Below are 15,871 nucleotides of genomic sequence, written 5' to 3'. Positions count from 1 at the left end.
TTAAGCAATCAACAAACAAACAAATCACAGACAAAACAAGAATAACCTAGCGCCATGTTTTTTTTTTATTTTTATAACTGTCAACCTGTAAAGGAATAATTTGTTTACACACGCTTCGTTGGCCAGTTATAAAAGAGGCGAATTTTTAAGATTTATAAAAAGGGAAATAGTGCAGAACATACTTCTATTCAGATGCACATCATTTGAGACACTAGAATCTGTTATAAGAATGGTGGATATAACACTATAATAGATTGTTATTGCAACCTTCATAAACAATCGTGGGAATTCTATTTACTCCGGAACATGTGGATTTCTTTTTATTTTTTCATACTCCCTAACTTAGTAATGAAGAGTCTTGCTTATTTTAGTTTATAATTTTTAATTGGTTGATATCGAGATAGTTTTAATTATAGAATATTAAGTTTAATTATCTTATTTCTTTTGCGGTTGTTATAATTTCTGTGTAGATAGACTCCAGTTGCTCTTCGCATTTCTTATAAAGTCTTCTAAGACCCAAATTTTGTTTTACTTTTTCTTACTCTGCCACATTAAGAGGTTTTGTAATCATGCAGTTTTTGATTTTTTACACTAGAAATATCTGTTTACAATGCACACTTCCTTGTTTTACAAAAAAAAATTCCTAATTTGTCTTTCTATCGTGAAATAGCACGTACAATTTATTTTTCTGTAACATTTCAGTCAAAACTCCTCCGACAGATAGTTGACGCTCCTTTCCACGGTGGCTAACCTCACACTTCACTACGACCTCAACATTCCCTTCATAGACCAACTCGCTAAGACTAAATACCGAAAATTCCACACTACTCTCTCGACTAGCTCTAATCCTCTTGTACTGTCTCTCGCTTCCTCTAACATCCCTAATACTCCTCGCCGACTGAATCGCCAGTGGCCCCGCGAATTCCTCGCAGTCTGAAGACCTAAACGTCATCCTTCTCATATAGAGAGTGCTACCGCTGGGTAGCTTCTCTCCTCCTGCTCTCCTCCCGCACCAGTTCATCACTCTCTCCATATTTACTTATTGTAAACAATGTATACAGATTGTAAATTACAAAATAAATTAAAAAAAAATCTGTAAATTCGATTAAAGGTTAACTTCTAACAGAGGATGGATAGATTCCTTCTAAAAAAGATAATAATTAATCAAACAGATCCCAGGTTTGAATCCAGCTGCTGGCTCTTAGATTTTTCTCTTCCTAGAAGCTTCTTACAGCTCACTGTCCGTCCGATGATGGACAATGTTGTCTGCAACGAGAGAACACTGCCTGGAGGCCGATAGTGCACTAAAAATAGCTCCCGGGCGCTAATAATCTCAGATGATGTCACACCTTAAATCATTAAAAAAATAAAATAAAAATAAATTCGAAACATTTGCGAGTTTTAAGAAGCTTTTTGAGTTAGCACTTTGAGGATAAAAAGTCGTATTACTTCACGTGAGATTTTTGGGATCCCATTTTCTTCAACTCTTACACAGGGTGGCTGAATTTAACTTAGTTTGTTGAGGGTTTTATTTTTATTATATGGATGTTACACACCCAGCTTGTTGAAGTGAATAATTCGTTGTGCTTTATTCAATGAAACATTAATAGTTTAAAATTATTGTAATAATTAATTTCTTATACAAAATAAACCATATGTACTAAAGGCCAGATGTTGAACTTGTCAAGTAATGCGCTTGTAAAACATATCATGGTGTGAGGCTGTAAAAGGAACATTGAATGGCATGTGGTCTGTACAGTTCTACCAACATATATTAACAAATGTTCAAATGGGGCATTTCTTTTCTAACATTACCTCCTTCTGTATTCATACATCTTTTCTCCTCCGTCTAGATTTCTACGACTTAATGTAGAACATATACATGTCTGTAAAGTTACTAAACTATTCTACCCTAGTTGACGCTTAACGTGGTAAGGGGGGGCGTTAAAAAAAGTCTAGACAAGAACTACGTTGGCAAGTCACAAAGATGGAATGTAACTCTGGAGTAATATTTTTGTTTCTTTATAATCGACTAGTAAATCGATAATATGGGGCAAGTTGTTTTTATTGGTCAAAATCTAACTTAATATATAAAGACCACTGAGTTTTATGTAAAACAGATATTAGTGAGAATTAAAGACAAAAATTGAAGACTATTTTTGATTAAAAAATAAAAATTATAGTAAACGTAGTTCTTACTATTATCTCGGAAGTCGCTAAAGATTTAATTTACTGACAATTATGTTGGTAACACAAACTTTGAAACCAGTTATGAACACTAAATAAATACCTTAACAAAAACTTACAGTTTAAAAAGTTAAGTATAAGGGTTGATTGAACGCCAAAAGGTACACAAATCAGCAAGCACCCATCATTTCATTTATACTTCATTGATATGATTTAAGTAATTTTACTGCATTAACTTTTCCTTCACATTTTTAGAATTTATTAGATGTCACAGACCCTTATGCTGGCCATTTTCATCTACAAAATATTTGTTCTAGACTGTAGATTGTAATATCTATTTATCTATAATAATCAAACTATTAATTACAGGTTAAAAAAAAAAAAATTAGGCTAAAGATTTCAAAAACTTTTTTTAAAAAAATGCTTACACCAACATATATCAATGATTTCATTTTATTTATTTTTATTTTTAAATAAAAATCGTCGGTTTAAGTTCATTCTTCGATTAAAGCAATTGTTATTTTATGTAGTAGTCAAACGTTTATAATAATAGGTAATAATTATCTGGCTTTATCGCAAATAATATAGTTTTCTTCAATTACACTCTCAATCTAGATGTTCTTCCCACAATGTTGTATATATGTAATATAAAATAAATAAGATATGCATATTTTTAGGACAGCTAATTATTCCAGTATTTTACTATAAGTAAAATTAGGGGGACTAAATTAAATTACAATTGAGAAATGAATAATTATTGTTGAATAACCTACTTGTTATTAACTGTGTGTTATTTGTGCTCACGAATATTTCGGTAAGACGAATTCAAGACTGAAATATTGTTTTAAATCCTTCGTGATTCAAATTTAAACAGTGGCTGACTCTGAATTTGTCTTTTTCTACTTTAACATGCATGTATATGTGACTACTCAAAATAATTCAGAACTCATTTTATCATAATTATAACAAAAAAATATTATGAATGAACTGGCCAGCATAAGGGTCTGTGACATCTAATAAATTCTAAAAATGTGAAGGAAAAGTTAATGCAGTAAAATTACTTAAATCATATCAATGAAGTATAAATGAAATGATGGGTGCTTGCTGATTTGTGTACCTTTTGGCGTTCAATCAACCCTTATACTTAACTTTTTAAACTGTAAGTTTTTGTTAAGGAGATTTTTGTACCTTTTGGATAGATTTTTCTTTTTGTCTATTTTGCAAAGTTACATATCTGCTTTACAGATTTTTTTAAAATTTGGTATAAGCAATTCTATCATTATAACCTGATAAGGCGTTAAGTCGGAACCGTAACTACTGGAGAGATCTTTTTAAAGAATGATTATAATTGCGGTCCCCAAACCATCCTCAATAACAATTTTTTTGAGAAAGCGTTTTGAATAAAATAGGAAGGTATTTGTACGTAAATAGCAAAATTAAACTGCAATTTCAGTACTTCCTTTTAAGAGGAGCAAGAAAAATAAACTGCGATTACAGTACTTCTCCCTAAAAGGCAAAGATTTTGAATCGAACGACAATTCATTGATGTAAATCGGTTCACTCATTGATAATTTTAACGATTGCAGTACTTCCTGTTGGTAGGCGTAAGAGCATGATGGCACTTCACAGCCACGTAGAGGAGCTTTAATCACTTCTTCGTGCTAAATTTTATCAAAATCGGACTAAGCTTTATAGAAATATTGGTAATAATAGTTTTAGAAGGGGCCTTATTTGGGTAGGGCTAACTCCCCTCCTTATGAGGCATGGCGTCGAGACTTTTAAAGTACAAATCTGTACAAAATTTTGATTCGAATGACACTTTATTCAAGAAAATCGGTTCACGTCTCGATAATTTGAAAGATTGTTATACTTCCTCTTAACAAGTGTAAGAGCAGATCGTCGCTTTAATGGTACATAGGGAAGCCCTAACTCTATCATCTTACTAAATTTTATCAAAATCGGGCCAAGTTTTACAGAGAAATTATAAATAATAATTTTGGAGGGGGCCTTACATAAAGGGGGCTAACTCCTCTTCCATTCGATGTACAGCGTCGAGACCCCCAAAAGGCACATCTACATAAAATTCCGAATCGAATGACACCTCATTCATGAAAATCGGTTCACGCGTTTAGGCGGTACGCGGTTTACAAAAAAGGTAACAACAACAAGAAGAAGAAGAAGAAGAAGAAGAAGAACAATTTTTGAAAAAGCCGTTTTTGCTCATTTTCGGCAACTTTTTTCTCGAAATCTATTACATCTATGTTGTTGCAAAAAAAAATCAGTTATAAAGGAGGGTTTGTCCTACAATTTAAAGAAAATTTGGGAATTTTATCTTTTATAGAAAAAGAGAAAAAAATTGTCAAAGTTGGGTGTTTTTCAACGTTACACTTTTTCGTGCAGTTTTTGACGATCAACCCTTATACAACTGTCCTACCGGACAGTTTTAATATCGATAAGAAACTGCAGTGGAGACTTTGATAAATCATGCCATCAAAAAATATGAACTGTTGCTCATCAACTTTATTCATTTTATTATTATCATTATTTTTATTTAAGAATTTTGCTGCTCGTATACAGCTTTAGTAGAATAAGTAGAATAGATGGAAATGCACATAAAGTATATGTGCGTTGGCTTAGGGCCAAACAGCCGTAATGGCAGCTTTAATATTCCATTAAGACTCTATAATTTAAGATATATTAACTAAATAAAATATATAAATTTTCAAAATGGATTTATGAATGTTTTTTCCATGGAAACGATGCCTAAACTGTAAGAAACTGAACAGCCATTCAGTCTAATGCTATTCGATCCCTTTCAGCGTATTAGTCGTCGAATGAAAACAAATTCTACTTCATTTTAGACGTACGAGGTCTGTAAATTAAGTAATTAGACTGATTTTTTAAAAAAATTTTATTCAAAAAGAATTACAATTCTATATTGTCACCTTCAAAATAACTTCCTTCTGAAGCCACACAGCGCTGTAGACGTTCCTTCCACGCCTCATAGCAGTGCTCGAACTCCGATACTGGAATAGCCTTCAGCTGGTCGGTTACAGCCGTTTGAATGTTTTCGACTGTCCCAAAATGAGTTCCCATGAGGTGATTTTTCAACTTCGGGAAGAGAAATAAGTCACAAGGACTCAAGTCAGTTTGAGGAGCCACAGGAATGTTTTTACTGGCCAAAAACTCTGGTTTATTGGAGGTTGCTGTGTGACAAGGAGCATTATCGTGATGCAACACCCACTTGTTCTTGATGTTTGGTCTCTCACACGAATTACCCTGATTTGTTTTTTCGATATCCACGGAATCGTCCACAAAGATTTTTTACCTCAAGGTCAAACGGTCAATCAACACTTTTACCGGGAAATTCTTGAAAAACTTCGAAAAAGGGGTCATTCGTGTGAGACCAAACATCAAGAACAAGTGGGTGTTGCATCACGATAATGCTCCTTGTCACACAGCAATTTCAATAAACCAGAGTTTTTGGCCAGTAAATAACATTCCTGTGGCTCCTCAGCCTCCTTATTCGCCTGACTTGAGTCCTTGGGACTTTTTTCTCTTCCCGAAGTTGAAAAATCACCTCAAGGGAACTCATTTTGGGACAGTCGAAAACATTCAAACGGCTGTAACCGACCAGCTGAAGGCTATTCCAGAATGGGAGTTCGAGCACTGCTATGAGGAGTGGAAGAAACGTCTCCAGCGCTGTGTGGCTTCAGTAGGAAGTTATTTTGAAGGTGACAATATAGAATTGTAATTCTTTTTGAATAAAAAAAAGCAGTCTCATTACTTAATTTACAGACCTCGTATATTTGTAGAATTTTTAATCTCTCATGATTGATTAAGGTACAAAAAAATACATCGTTACCAGTGATTGCTATTTCTTCTAGGATTTGGTCTTAAAAATTATGGATTAATAAATAAACACCCATTTTAATTGAATTTTCCTCTATAAATGGCTACTTTTGAAAATTTCTCAGAGAAAAAGAATGAATGTAAACCCTGAACAAAAGAGTAATACAAAAGAGATCAATAAGCAGGAACTGCTATAATGGACTCGGAAAGCAATCAAACTTTGCAGACAGTACCAAGGACTATGGTATATTATGTTCTTCTATAGTCAGACCACACTCACCGCAGAGTTAGGAAATGGTTATTAAAAAAAAGAAAGAAAGTAATCCATGGATTAAACCAACAACGCCATGGATTAACCCAGACTTCTCTACAAGATTTATAACTTCCATTTTACTCTTGCAAGAATAAGTTGAGTAAATATTGATACTCGTGTTTTTGGTTCTTCGTGCCAGAAAATGTAGCAATTAAAACAAAACAAATAGGCCTTTGAATGTGTAGATTTCTAGCATAAATAAAAAAAGCGAGATATCGATTCACAATTGTTTTACACATTTTGTATCTTGTAGACGCAAACCTTTATTAATAAATTGAAAATATTTTCAACCAATATTAAATATTTATTAACTCCATAAAATAAAAAGTGGAAAAATGCGATGAAATAATGTACATTTTTTTTATATTATTCTTTTTATAATACGAGGGTCGTTTGAAAAGTCCGTGCAAAGTCAGAGAGATAGCACCACTGGCGCGCATCGAGGTTATGTTTAGTTAGTAGCATCTCTTGGAAGAACACACACCAAGTTTCAGCCAGATCGGTCTATTTCTTTGTGTTTGGCATTCGTTTGAATCGAGGAAGTCGAGTGATTTTCAAAAAATGGACGAAAAAGAATTTCGTGTGTTGATTAAACACTACTTTATGAAAGGCAAAACGCCTCAGGAGACTAAAGAGAAGCTCGATAAACATTATGGTGACTCTGCACCTTCGATTAGAACAGTTTATAAGTGGTTTCAAAATTTTCGGAGTGGCCATATGGGCACAAGTGACGCTGAACGTTCTGGACGCCCTGTTGAGGTTACTACTCCAGAAAATCATTGATAAAATCCATGATATGGTGATGGATGACAGAAGAGTGAAGGTGCGTGAGATTGCTAGTGCTGTGGGCATCTCGAATGAACGGGTACATAATATTTTGCATCAACATTTGGACATGACAAAGCTATCCGCAAGATGGGTGCCGCGATTGCTCACGCTTGACCAAAAACGAAATCGAGTGAAGTGTTGCAAGGACGGTTTGCAGCTGTTCCAGAAGAATCCGCAGGACTTTAAGCGTCGTTTCGTCACTGTGGATGAAACATGGATACATCACTACACTCCTGAGACCAAAGAACAATCTAAACAATGGGTTACCAAGGGGGAATCTGCGCCAAAAAAGGCGAAGACCGTTCCTTCGGCCGGAAAGATTATGGCGACTGTCTTTTGGGATTCGCAAGGAATAATCCTCATCGACTATCTGGAAAAGGGTAAAACTATTACAGGTGCATATTATTCATCGTTATTGGACCGTTTGAAAACCGAGCTGCAAGAAAAACGCCCACGATTGGCCCACAAAAAAGTCCTTTTCCATCACGACAACGCACCAGCTCACACCTCAGCAGTTGTGGTCGCAAAATTAATGGAAATAGGGTTCCAACTCGTTTCACATCCCCCCTATTCTCCAGACTTGGTTCCCTCGGACTACTATTTCTTCCCCAATATGAAGAAATGGCTGACGGGAAAAAGATTTTATTCAAACGAGGAGGTGATTGCAGAAACGAATGGTTATTTTTCAGACTTGGACAAATCCTATTATTCGGAAGGGATCAACAAACTAGAGCAGCGTTGGACGAAGTGTATAAGCCTAAAAGGAGACTTTGTTGAAAAATAAAAAAGGTTTACCCCAAAAAATTAAGTAGTTTTTATTTTTGCAAGGACTTTTCAGACGACTCTCGTATAACATCAAATAAATTTACCAATATCATCCAGCGCCTGCTACCGAATTTGAGTTGAATTATTGCATCGATTTACATTAGAGCACTGAGTTAATCAAATTAGCTTCCGAAATAAATTATTTATTATTTTAATGGCCAAAAACATTTTGGCCGTTTAATGGTGTTCTTCTTTATTATTTGGGAAATTCATTATAAATATAAAAAGCTATGATTAAACCAAGTGATTTGTCACTTAAATTTAAAATATTTCAAAAAGTGAAATTAATCGATTTATGCAGTGAACGACTCAATTAATGCATTTTACTGAAATGAATAAGTTTTCATTTTTATATTAATCACACAAATACACAAATAAAAGCAATGCACTGTCAAAATTCAGTTATAAAAAATTTATTTTAAATTTAAAGTTATAAGTTATGGTTGGGTGTTGGTCTAGTGCAGCTGTACTCCATGTTTTTATTGTATTTCGGGCCGCATACGCGATTTTTGCTTCGTTACGTGGGCTGCAACATGTTAATATTTAAATATACCACATAAATATGGTCTCAAAATAAAACTATTTCATTTTATACATGTATACAGGGTGAACCAGTAACTAATGACCATAGGCCTACTGCGTGTAGTACATCTAAAGTGGAGTTCAATGACGTATTGGCCAACTTCATATTTTCCACTGTTCTTCAGTGACGTGACTTTAAATTTTTTTTTCTAAAATCCTTACTTTTTTTTGCAATAAAAATGTTATTACTCAGAAAGTTTTAGTCCGAATTCGATTCTGATGACACAATTAGAAAGAAAGATAAATTTTCTAAAAATTGATACCATTTCGAAGCTTAAGTTATTCTCCAAACAGCCTCAATCTTCCTCCGGATGCTGGAAAAAATAAAAGTAATCGAAATTTTTGAAGAAAACTCATTAGGCCCTTATGTGATCATTATCAGACCTAGGTGCTGGCACTTTTTATAAAAGTTTCCTTATTTAATGGGCTTTCAAAAGGGTATATCATTTTCCAGGATTCCTTTTATCTTCGTATGAGAAATTACGTTTGTTTTACAAGAAAAACGTGTTCACGAGCACTCTACAGTGTTAGTTATCAAGTTGTATATTCACATAATTTTTTACTTCAAAAAATACGTAAATGTAAGTTAACAAAAATACAAATACCGAAATCTTAAATCATTTCTCAGAAGTTTTAATGTTGAATCAAACTTTTAATTGACCTTTAGTCTAATCAGGTTGTTGATTACTACAGGCTACTCTTGTAACATCATCAGTGAGAAACAGTATGGCGATTTCTGTAGACGCTTTTCTTTTATTTCACTTTAGAATATGGATGATTCACGAAGATACCACATACGAAGGTCGTTTGAAAAGTCCGTGCAAAAATAAAAACTACTTAATTTTTTGGGGTAAACCTTTTTTATTTTTCAACAAAGTCTCCTTTTAGGCTTATACACTTCGTCCAACGCTGCTCTAGTTTGTTGATCCCTTCCGAATAATAGGATTTGTCCAAGTCTGAAAAATAACCATTCGTTTCTGCAATCACCTCCTCGTTTGAATAAAATCTTTTTCCCGTCAGCCATTTCTTCATATTGGGGAAGAAATAGTAGTCCGAGGGAACCAAGTCTGGAGAATAGGGGGGATGTGAAACGAGTTGGAACCCTATTTCCATTAATTTTGCGACCACAACTGCTGAGGTGTGAGCTGGTGCGTTGTCGTGATGGAAAAGGACTTTTTTGTGGGCCAATCGTGGGCGTTTTTCTTGCAGCTCGGTTTTCAAACGGTCCAATAACGATGAATAATATGCACCTGTAATAGTTTTACCCTTTTCCAGATAGTCGATGAGGATTATTCCTTGCGAATCCCAAAAGACAGTCGCCATAATCTTTCCGGCCGAAGGAACGGTCTTCGCCTTTTTTGGCGCAGATTCCCCCTTGGTAACCCATTGTTTAGATTGTTCTTTGGTCTCAGGAGTGTAGTGATGTATCCATGTTTCATCCACAGTGACGAAACGACGCTTAAAGTCCTGCGGATTCTTCTGGAACAGCTGCAAACCGTCCTTGCAACACTTCACTCGATTTCGTTTTTGGTCAAGCGTGAGCAATCGCGGCACCCATCTTGCGGATAGCTTTGTCATGTCCAAATGTTGATGCAAAATATTATGTACCCGTTCATTCGAGATGCCCACAGCACTAGCAATCTCACGCACCTTCACTCTTCTGTCATCCATCACCATATCATGGATTTTATCAATGATTTTCTGGAGTAGTAACCTCAACAGGGCGTCCAGAACGTTCAGCGTCACTTGTGCCCATACGGCCACTCTGAAAATTTTGAAACCACTTATAAACTGTTCTAATCGAAGGTGCAGAGTCACCATAATGTTTATCGAGCTTCTCTTTAGTCTCCTGAGGCGTTTTGCCTTTCATAAAGTAGTGTTTAATCAACACACGAAATTCTTATTCGTCCATTTTTTGAAAATCACTCGACTTCCTCGATTCAAACGAATGCCAAACACAAAGAAATAGACCGATCTGGCTGAAACTTGGTGTGTGTTCTTCCAAGAGATGCTACTAACTAAACATAACCTCGATACGCGCCAGTGGTGCTATCTCTCTGACTTTGCACGGACTTTTCAAACGACCCTCGTAGATGAGAACAATTTGAGCAGAAGCTGGGCACAATATTGTACAGTTTTGTATTTTTTAATAGTTTCACAAAATTTCCAATATTTAAACTTGTTGAAAACATGTCGTGCTACGAACCGCGTGATGAAAAAACTTATTTTCAAACGATATTTTTTTTTATTTGATTCACGCGAGGGTTATCATGCAATTTTGTTTAAATGCTTTTAAATCATTTTTTTTTTTTTTTTAATGGTTATAACCCAAACATGGCCTTCCGATGATGCAAAGCTAAATATTAATACAAATTATACGAGATAATGTTATCTTCGCAAGTAGCAAATATAAGTGAAGTCTAACAGTTCCTGTAAGTGAACGAATGGTAAAAAGGGTTCTTAATTGCAATGCCTGGTGCTTAATGTTCTTGACAAATTATTCTATTGATTGAAGAAAGTAATTGTAAACATTTAAACCTTGATCTATTATGTCGTAAGTGAAAACGAAAAACAAAATTGAGCACCATAGAAACAGTATTGTAAAAGTTATTCAATTCATAGTTATTGCTGAAATAATGAAGTCAATTATTGTGATTAAACACATAATAATGTACATACTCAGTTATTAATAGTTGACCTCGTTGAACAGTTGATAACATAAAAAAAAATCATTGAATATCTTTGTAGCTAGCCGCGGCGTTTCAAAAACCCGTCTCCAATTTTAATGCTGTTCAGAAAAATATAACAAAATGTTTTTATGCATGAGCGGGTAAACTTGATACTGTTTATGTCAATATGATAATTTCTCGCCTTCAGTGTTATTGAACTCCTGTTATGTTGATAAGCGAGCTGTTTGTTTGATAATTTATGTAAAAATTTTTGTTTTCTTTTCCTGTTTATTACCAATTCGAAGCCATTATCCAACGACAATGTTATGTTAGCAAACATATTTGTTAAACTTTTGTAAACGTCTTTACATCTCAGGAGATTTCTTGTTTGTACTTCAGTATAAACTTTTGATCTACTTAGGCTTACAAAGAATATGATAAGATTTTTGTAACCATTTTTATGTTCAGAACGGAAGTAACCATATTATGTGTGTGTTTTTATGCACAATATTATGTCAATCCAGTTTTTTCCTGCCTTTAAACGAGAATTCAGCATATATATACGTTAAGATCGTTATATATGTACGTATACTTTTTGGTCCTAAGTAATGTAGTTTGTTTTGCGTGGGAATGCAGAATTCTGAAAACATAATACGGTATTTGGCTCAAAAACAAATTGGCTTATCTTAAAATAGTGAGAGATATTCCCTAATTCTAAATTTTGATTCCATTTTTTTTGTTTTATTCTTTATTAGATTCGCGCCATAAAAGGATAACATTATTTGAAAATTAGGGAAGAGCAGTTACATTTACTGAATTCTAACCCAAGAGTTCGAACCCTGCTTTTGGCCCTTTTAGATCTTAGGAGCTTCTTACAGCTCACTGATCGGTGATGGACAGTATTATCTGTAACGAGGAGAGCACGTCATAATGGACTACATCAACTAGGTTAATAAAGTGTCCAAATTTCGTCCCTGCTCCTAATTTCGTCCCCCTATTTAAAACAATCGTCAAGTATTGCACACTAATGGCAATTTTAAGAAAGCTACATTGAGGCAGCAGTAAGCGTTTGGAAAACTTCAACTCGAGGTACGATTCATGTCCAGCCGTGTTTTGAAGTGTTATATGTTTAGTCATAATAAGTTGTTATATTTGGTTGTGTTTCAAAACGTATTCCAGTCTTTTAAAGGTTAGTTAAAATACTGATGTTGCTTAGGGCATGTCTTTATTTTGAAATTCTTCAACGAAACGCCAGTTCATTCGTGTGTTGTTTCTATAGTGGTAGCCATCTTTAAAAATGTAATTGTTCCTAATTCCGTTCCCTTAAGTAGTCTAAAGTTCGTCCCCACATTAATTTTATTTAATATTTGAAAGAGTTATAGGAAACAGTTGATTATTTGCTTTCGATCTAAATGGCAAACGTAAGCAATGCAATGGTAGAAGCAGTGAAGGCGGTGAGAAAAAAAGAAATGGGATTCACAAAACGGCGGCAAAGACATTCCAAGTTCCAAGAGCAATGCTGAAGGATTATGTCCAATCCTCATTAGAACAAGAGGATATGGTTAATAGAGAATATTGGCCGACCAACAGTTCTGCCCAAAGTCATCGAGCAAAAATGCTTGCAGAATTCTGCCTGAAAATAGAAAAAAAACTTCTACGGGTTAACTGTTGGAGACTTGTCTCGGATGGCGTTTCAGTTAGCTACGAACAACAATTTGCCTCACCTTTTTATCTGCAACAAATCAAAAAGCGAGTTTAAAATGAGTACGTTATTTTTATGATTATTATTATTTTTTTTTACTTGTGGCCGTGAAGACGAAATTAAGAACACTTTTTTTAAACAACTAAAAGTGTGTTTTTTTTTTTAATTATATTTTTTGCGTTTCTTGTATGAATTTTTTAACAATATTACTGCAAAAGTCAATAACTGAATCTACAAGGTAACAACAGAAATTTTCTCGAAGTTATTATTATTTTTTATTTTACAATAAAATCCAACATACGAGGGTCGTTTGAAAAGTCCGTGCGAAAATAAAAACTACTTAATTTTTTGGGGTAAACCTTTTTTATTTTTCAACATAGTCTCCTTTTAGGCTTATACACTTCGTCCAACGCTGCTCTAGTTTGTTGATCCCTTCCGAATAATAGGATTTGTCCAAGTCTGAAAAATAGCCATTCGTTTCTGCAATCACCTCCTCGTTTGAATAAAATCTTTTTCCCGCCAGCCATTTCTTCATATTGGGGAACGAATAGTAGTCCGAGGGAGCCAAATCTGGAGAATAGGGGGGATGTGAAACGAGTTGGAACCCTATTTCCATTAATTTTGCGACCACAACTGCTGAGGTGTGAGCTGGTGCGTTGTCGTGATGGAAAAGGACTTTTTTGTGGGCCAATCGTGGGCGTTTTTCTTGCAGCTCGGTTTTCAAACGGTCCAATAACGATGAATAATATGCACCTGTAATAGTTTTACCCTTTTCCAGATAGTCGATGAGGATTATTCCTTGCGAATCCCAAAAGACAGTCGCCATAATCTTTCCGGCCGAAGGAACGGTCTTCGCCTTTTTTGGCGCAGATTCCCCCTTGGTAACCCATTGTTTAGATTGTTCTTTGGTCTCAGAAGTGTAGTGATGTATCCATGTTTCATCCACAGTGACGAAACGACGCTTAAAGTCCTGCGGATTCTTCTGGAACAGCTGCAAACCGTCCTTGCAACACTTCACACGATTTCTTTTTTCGGTCAAGCGTGAGCAATCGCGGCACCCATCTTGCGGATAGCTTTGTCATGTCCAAATGTTGATGCAAAATGTTATGTACCCGTTCATTCGAGATGCCCACAGCACTAGCAATCTCACGCACCTTCACTCTTCTGTCATCCATCACCATATCATGGATTTAATCAATGATTTCTCAACCTCAACAGTGCGTCCAGAACGTTCAGCGTCACTTGTGCCCATATGGCCACTCCGAAAATTTTGAAACCACTTATAAACTGTTCTAATCGAAGGTGCAGAGTCACCATAATGTTTATCAGGCTTCTCTTTAGTCTCCTGAGGCGTTTTGCCTTTCATAAAGTAGTGTTTAATCAACACACGAAATTCTTTTTCGTCCATATTTTGAAAATCACTCGACTTCCTCGATTCAAACGAATGCCAAACACAAAGAAATAGACCGATCTGGCTGAAACTTGGTGTGTGTTCTTCCAAGAGATGCTACTAACTAAACATAACCTCGATACACGCCAGTAGTGCTATCTCTCTGACTTTGCACGGACTTCAAACGACCCTCGTACTTAAGGGAGTACGAAATTTGGCCACTTTACCCTATAACAACATTATTTCCGCAGATTCATTATTTTTGTTTCTAAATCTTGCCTTATTTTTGGGTAGGGCGGAAGCCCTAGTTAATAATGATGGAATTACTTTTAATCTTTGATCTGCCCTTTAGCTAGCTAACGCTGCGTTGATATTCAGAACAAATATAACAAATTATATTCCTAAAACTTTTGTAAAGTTCTCTTTTACTTAATATTTAAGATTACTTACTTTGTACTTGTTTTTAAACATTAAATAGCTGTTCTGTTCTTTGCCTAAGAAATTTCATTTAACTAAATGGAATTAAGAACTTTTATTTGAGTACCTTACATTTTCATTTGTAGCAATGATTATAATTTCTTTTATAAAAAGTTATTCGACAGAAATTTCTTTCAACTTTACTCCAGTGATTATATTATATAATATTAGTATTATGGAGTGCAGTTGTTGGGTACACACTTTCTTAGCGACTAACTGTGTTAGCTAGATAAATTACTGCGCGGACATATTAACTGCAGCAGCTGCAACAAGTGTACAAGTACAGGCAGGCAGCTGCACCTGCCTTGCATGTTAACTGTACTTTGTTTACTAACAAAAACACATAAAACAATATTAATAACTAAATTATTGCAATAATAACTAAGGAAGGTTATTTATTGGCAAAGGATTGTAGTTTTTATTTATTTTTAAACAATCTAATCCCAAACAAAGAGATTTCAGTCTCTATGGAAGTAAGTACCGGTCTCTATTGATGTAAATCTCCACTATAACTCGAAAAATGAAAAATTACAGATTCTTGAAATTTGGTGTATCGCACAATAAGTTTTTGGCCAAATTCAGTTGACTGAATACGTCGTATAACATTTTACTCAATGTATTGTTCACTTTTTCTTTATATAACTTGAAAATAGCTTTTAGGGTTTTCTTTGAACTTTAGATGATTAAATAGATTAAATACATACTTATCAGTTATATTTAACCCGTTGCCGCACACTTTTAATTTGATGATCGTGCTCAGAAACACACTTTTTTTTTTCTCAATTGTTTATGACTGCCAGATGGAATCAAGTGTAAGTTGTATGTTTGGAAGTAAAAATTATCACATTTGGCCCACGGTTTTTCCAAAAAACCTCTCGACGGCTATAACCGTCATTTGCTCATCATGTCATTTTTTCTCTTTCCAGAGCAAATGACGGCTATGACCGTCGTGTCGACTATACAGCATTTGCTTTACTAATTCAATAATTAACAAGTATATGCGTTAGTACACTTCGTACTAACGCTGTACTTTTTTTTATTAATTA

The 15,871-nt window shown here is 34.8% G+C and overlaps 1 protein-coding gene and 1 long non-coding RNA gene across 6 annotated transcripts in view; one reads left to right on the top strand and one right to left on the bottom strand.

Moving 5' to 3' along the window:
• The window catches only part of LOC141452433 (uncharacterized protein CG43867), a 488,462-nt gene that overhangs the window by 4,716 nt on the left and 467,875 nt on the right, over positions 1 to 15,871 (top strand). The gene's annotated exons all lie outside the window — the stretch shown is intronic.
• LOC141453585 (uncharacterized) lies at positions 8,198 to 13,144 on the bottom strand. The gene is made up of 3 exons (XR_012458078.1): positions 12,981 to 13,144; positions 11,267 to 11,896; positions 8,198 to 8,531 (listed from the first exon to the last, which is right to left on the bottom strand). It is a non-coding gene; the product is annotated as an uncharacterized lncRNA (long non-coding RNA).

Source organism: Rhodnius prolixus, unplaced genomic scaffold (assembly GCF_049639745.1).
Source record: "Rhodnius prolixus isolate KJV_2025 unplaced genomic scaffold, Rpr scaffold_3, whole genome shotgun sequence".
In the NCBI taxonomy this organism is placed as follows: domain Eukaryota; kingdom Metazoa; phylum Arthropoda; class Insecta; order Hemiptera; family Reduviidae; genus Rhodnius; species Rhodnius prolixus.
Note: the sequence above shows the minus strand (reverse complement) of the source record. Positions and strands in the feature narration are given on the sequence as shown.